The sequence below is a fragment of the Mus musculus genome, chromosome 1 (genome assembly GCF_000001635.26).
Source record: "Mus musculus strain C57BL/6J chromosome 1, GRCm38.p6 C57BL/6J".
NCBI lineage: Eukaryota > Metazoa > Chordata > Mammalia > Rodentia > Muridae > Mus > Mus musculus.
The window spans coordinates 193,146,573-193,152,694 of record NC_000067.6 but is presented as its reverse complement, the minus strand read 5'-3'; positions in this window follow the sequence as shown (position 1 = coordinate 193,152,694).

The window sequence follows — 6,122 nt, the reverse complement described above, 5'->3', positions numbered from 1 at the left end:
TTTCACTTTTTCCATTCTCCATGAAGTGCTAGTTGAAAGCACAGACCCTGGAGCCAGTTGTGGCGTTCAAACCCCCACCCCACCTCGCCCCTGTCTTTATCGGACACTAGAGACCTAAGAAAGTTTTCTCAGCAACCTGAGCTTCCGTTTCTTTTCTGTAGAGTGGGATTTCTAAATCGCCTGCCTGGTAGATTATGTGGGCATTCAATATGTGTCTATAAAGTACATAGCACGTTTGGTTATTATTGAAGTGAGGGTAGAATATCCCACAATACCTTGCAGAGTAAGAGTCTTTTCTGCCACCTGGAGTTCATGTCCTGTGTGCCTGACAAGTGCCACCCACCTGCCCTATCCATTGATCAACTATGAAAGCAGCGTCCAGGCAGTGAGGCAAACCCTTCACCACCAAACGCCGCTGAAACAAGGAGATGGAACATGGGCAAGGCACTTAGGAGGAAGACTGAGGGTGTAGCTCCTTTTTAGAGTGTTTCCCTAGTATATCAAGGCCCTGGGTGAGAACCTCCCCACTGTCCTAAGAATAACAGCAATGAAAGGCGTCCACCACTCAGGAGACTGAGGTGGGAAGACCAAGCCTTCCTAACCTAATACTGTATAGAGTGAAGTTAGTATTAGTTGTCATCTAGACAGCCAGAGGACAGCCCTCTGGACAATGGGGGTGGGGGTGGGATGGGGTTGTATTGATTAAGGTTAGCCTCTGAGAATGTCTTCGAGGGATTGTCTTGATTAAACTAATTGATGTGGGAAGGCCCATCTTAATTGTAAGCAGAATCATTCACTGAGCAAAAAGTGGAGAAGCTAAGCCAAGCTTTAGCGTGTGTGAATCTCTGTTCCCAGCTAAGGAAACTTGAAGCTCCTGAATATTGAAGCCCCAGGATTGACAGGCTGTGCACTCTTGAATGCAGTCAGGAAAAACTTTTCTCCCTTAAGTTTCTTTTTCTGGTTATTTTTATCACAATGGGAAGGAAAAAGAAGACAGTGAGTTTGAGGCCAGCCTGGGATCCATAGTGAGACCCTGTCTCAAAACAGTAAAATAAGATGATGAGGGAGAAATTGCAGATTGGTGTTGTGATCGACTGAGGGAGGGGCCCCCCAGGACCAGAGTGCAGCTTTATTTGGGTGCTTAAAGAAGTGATGGAGTCAAAATGAGGTCATTGTGTTGGCTCTAATCCAATATGACTGCTGTTCTTATAAAATAAGGAGAGTCGTACAGAGGCAGAATGCACAGAATGAATATGATTCAGAGATAAGGGAGAAGACGTCATTGAAATTCAAAAGCAGAGGCCCAGAATAGCTTCCTTCCTCCAGTCCCCAGCTGAATAACAGCACTGTCCTTCTAAACGCCTGAATGACAGGACAGTAAGCCGTCTGTCTGTGGCATCTGTTCGTAAGTTAATAGAAGTTGGCTGGAGAGCCCCTGGCTGGTGACAGATGTAGCTTCGCTCCTAGTCCCAGCTCAGTTTGGGATGTCACCGGGCAAAGGCTTGGGACAGCAGAGAGGTCTGAAGCCTGACTCAGCCAGCCTCTACTTCAGCCACTGCCTGTGACCACTCTTCCCTCTGCTCAGGGGAGGGGCTGGCTCAGCACTCCAGCCTACTCTCTAGGACTGATGCTCGGGAAAGCTCAGGTCTTCCCTGGGGAGAAGGGGGAAGGCTGACCCTTGAAACCAAGCAAATGTCCCTTCAAGTGTGTGTGCAGGGGAAGACTACACAACGCCTGTCACCTGAGAGAAGCCAGGAGCCCAGACATGGCACTCACTCTTGCCCTGGATGAAACTGCTGTCTCAAGGGTCTTCTTTTAGAAGTATTTTTGAAGTGTAGGGGGTTGAGTGTGGTATTTGCATGTAATCCCAGCATTTGAAAAGTTGAGGCAGGAGGATCATGAATTCAAGACCAGCCTTGACTACATAGTAAGGTTGAGTCCAGCCTCAAAGTCAAGACACATATTTTAGAGTGAGGGAATTTAAGCTGGAAGAGTAAATTCTCTAGTCCAAAGGTTGGGGCTAATAGCACATTAGCAAAGTGCTTGTCCAGTATATACAAAGCTCTGGGTTCGACCCCCAACACTACAAAAAGTAAGTAAATTCTCTAGTTCAGGGCTAAGACTATCTTAGAAATGTTTGTTTGGTCCACACTGGAAAGTTTCATGTAATCCCTAGTGTTCACAGTATGTCTTTAAAAGTCCCTCTAAGGACAGAGCCCTGGCCAGCTAGAAATGTTGTCCATGTGGAGGGAATCTGTGCATCGTAGTTAATACAAAATACCCTATTACAGAGGTTTCCCAACCTTCCTAATGCTGCCACCCTTCAATATGCTTCTTTGTGTTATAGCAACCCCCAATCATAAAATTATTTTGTTGCTACTTTATAACTGTAATTTGCTATGGCTATGAGTTATAATGTAAATATCTGATATTCAGGATCAGTATGTGATCCCAAAGGGGTCTTAGCCCACAGGTTGAGAACTACTGTCCTTTTGGGTTTACTCCCTTAATTACATGTAATTGAGTACTAAATCTAGGGTTTCCTCCCCCCACCCCCCGCCCAAATGAGGTCTCAGAGAGGTCAGGTGGTTTTCGCAAAGTTGCACAGTGGAGTAGCAGCAAAGCCAGGTCTAGAACTCAGATCTAGGGTTCTTTCTAATAGGACTTTGCTCACCACCCCAGCCAGGCTTTATTCTGACTAGTGCTATACTGAATAGTTTACCACAAATCACACATGGAGGAGGGCACAGTTGTTAACGCAGTGCAAAGAACAAAACTCCAGTTCTCATTTCACTTCCTGAAGAAGCAACAGGAAGAAGGAGGCAGGGGCCAACCTGGAAGAAACCCCAGCTCCCAATAGAGAACCTGAGGTCTCTTTTGCTGGAGAGAAGCCTTGTCTATGTGGGCTGGGGATAGTGTATCTTGTGAGCCCCATAATGTCCTGAAGGGATGGAGTGTATGTTCTCCGTAGAAGCTCAGTCCCCTCTGCCGTGGATGGGCCTGACCTCACCTGTCATCTTGCCCTGTGTTGTTACTCAGGTACTGACTCACCTGTGAGTCTGAGTTTCAGGCAGGAGTCAAATACTGCAGTACAGGGGCCCTGACTCACGCACAGCACAGAGAGCTGGGGAGTCCCTCCTCTGCCCTGTCACCTCTCATTTTGTGGGAAGGAGTCTCCTCCACTGCTGGAGATGTCAACCTCTATTAATATTGTGCACACAACCACAAAGCAGGGAGACCCAATCCTCCTGTCGTCTTGGCAGAGCAAAGGGTGAGGTAAAACTGGAACCCCAGCCAGAGCTTGTGCAAGGGAAGCCTGAGCCTTCCTGGAGACAGTGACAGTAGCTGCTTTCCCAGGATATCTTCAGTACAGTGGGCTGCTGAAAAGGGCTGGACGATGCCAAGCTAAGCAATCCAGCCCTGCAAACTCATAACAAAACCCAGACCCCAGCAGCCTTCTAGAAGGCATTCCACAGCCCATGGGACTGCCGCTTTCTTGGCCCTGATCACCCCTGCCTATGTGGTCTCAGAACTACAAATGAACCTCAAAGCCTGTGATGCTCATGGCTATTACTGCTCCCTCTGCCCCCCCCCGCCCCCCACCCTGCATGGCCTCCCTTTCTCCCTCTGACCGTGAACAGACTTGGGCTTAGGCTCCAGATCTCTCTGCTGAAGTGCCCAGCTATTCATTTCTGACTCTATCCTTAAATCAAACATGTTACTGAAAACCGCTGCCAGAGACACCCCTCTCCTCCTGGGCAGGAGGAGCAGACGGAAAAGAAGATGAGGTGTGTCCCTCAGAACTTAGTAAGCTCACCCTGGGGCTCTCCATCTGTGCTGTGTCCCTGCCCTGAGAATCTGAGATTCCATTTTTCTCTCACCCTGGTGTGAGGGGCTCTATCTACAGTATAAGAGTCAGCTACCAAACAATACTGTGTGTGTGAAGGTTTATATTTCTGCAGAGACAGAGCAGTGGCCTGACTGGGGTCATCAGTAAAAAGCCTACCCTGTCACCAGAGACTGGTAAGAAAGTGTCTTAAAAGTGGCCAAGTGCTGTGAGGTGAGCCGACCTCACTGTTATCAGCCGTTCTTGGTTTTGCTGTGTGAACCATACTCACCAGACCTTTCCGAAAGACAGGCAGATGGGAACCCTTGCCAACTCTCCTGGTACAGCACTGGACTCAGTATGAGTTGAATAACTTCACACAGTTCACTGACTTTAGAAAATGAAGTGTGGACGGACGCTGACTTATTCCGTGGCGAAGTGGAACAAGAAGCTATACCCCTGTCCAGCTGAGTAGCCAGACGTTTATCTCTTTGCATTGTTTGAATCTCTTCAGTATAATGACAATGAGAACTAGAGACACATAAATATTAATCCACGGGGTGAGGACAGGACACCAAGCATGAAAAGGGAGCTAAGAATAGAGAAAATGGCTGTAGTTGTGGTTCAACTGGCAGGATATTTGCCCAACATTCAAGTCCTGGGTCCTATCTTCAGCACTGCTTAAGACCAGGTATGATGGATCTTTTAATGCCTGCATTCACGACCATGATGTGGAGGCAGGGGGATCCAAATTTCAAAGTCATTTTCAGACGCATAGTCAAGACCAGCCTGGGCTACATGAGGCCCTGTTTCTTGAAAAACAAAACAAAACAAAGGGGTTGGGGCATGCATCACTGGGTAAATTGTTTGCCATACGAGCACAGCAGCCTGAATTCAATTTCCCAGAATCCATGTGAAACCCAACAAGGAAGTGCCCCTAAGGTGAGGTGAGATGGAACTCTCTGGAAAACTGTTGGCTGGTAAATGCAGTAGTGGACACCAAAGAGACCCTGCCTCAAATACAGTGGAAGGCAAGGACTGATGCAGAAATTGTTCTCTGACGTCTGCCTATACATGGTGGCTGGCGTGTACATGCTCATACCCATTCATATGAATGTACACAGAGAGGCAGAGAGACAGAGACAGAGAATAGAGAATGAAATCAACAAGATATTAGAAGACAAAATATTACTTCAGCACAAACAGGGGAGAGGCTGCTTGGGTTATAAAGCTCCCTGCTGACTGCTCATACATGCTTAGCAAAATACAAACAAAAACTTGAATAATTTTTATAGATTTAAAAAATGTTTATGTGTATGGATGTGTGCCACATGTGTGCAGAAGCCCTCGAGAGTCATAAGAGGCTTCGGTCCCCTGGAACTGGAGTTACAGACAGTTGTAAGTGCCATATGGGTGTTGAGAACCAAACTCCAGCGCTGTGCAAGAGCAGTAAGTGCCCTTAACCGGGGGTTGGGGGGGGGCACTCTCTTGGAGATGGGGCAGAGGAGGAATGGGATGAGGAACTGTCAGAGGGTGGACCAGGAGGGAGAGTGATAATGACTGGACTGTAAAAAAAAAGATTAAAGATAATTAAAGAAAGAGAGAGAGAGAGAGAGAGAGAGAGAGAGAAAGAAAATTCAGAAAAGACAAAAATTTGTTTGTTTGTTTGTTTAAGTGCTCTTAACCACTGAGCTATCTCTCCAGTCCCAGGATTTATGTATTATTTTTATTTTATTTATTTTAGTTTATTATGCATTATGTGTATGAGTGTTTTGCCGGCATTTACATTTGTACCCCACATGTATTCTTGAGAAAGTCAGGAAAGAGAATAGCATTTCCTAGAACTGGAGTTACAGATGGTTGTGAGCTACTGTGTGGGAGCTGGGAATTGAACTTGGGTCCTCTGCAAGAACAATAAATGCTCTTAATTGCTGAGCCATCCCTCCATCTATTTCAATGGCCACGGCAACTCTTATAAAGGCAAACATTTAATTGGGGCTGGCTTACAGTTCAGGTTTAGTCCATTATTATCATCATGGCAGGAAACATGGCAGCATGCATGCAAGCAGACATGGTGCTGGAGGAGCTGAGAGTTTTACATCTTGATCTGCAGACAGCAGAAGGAGACTGTACTATTGGGCCTAGCTTGAGCATGTAAGGCCTCAAAGTCTGCCCTGCAGTGACACACTTCCTTCAACAAAGCCACACTTTCTCCAACAAGGCCACACCTCCTAATAGGGCCATTGGCTTTGTGGTAAGCATTCAAGCACATGAGGCTATGGGGGGTATGGTGGCA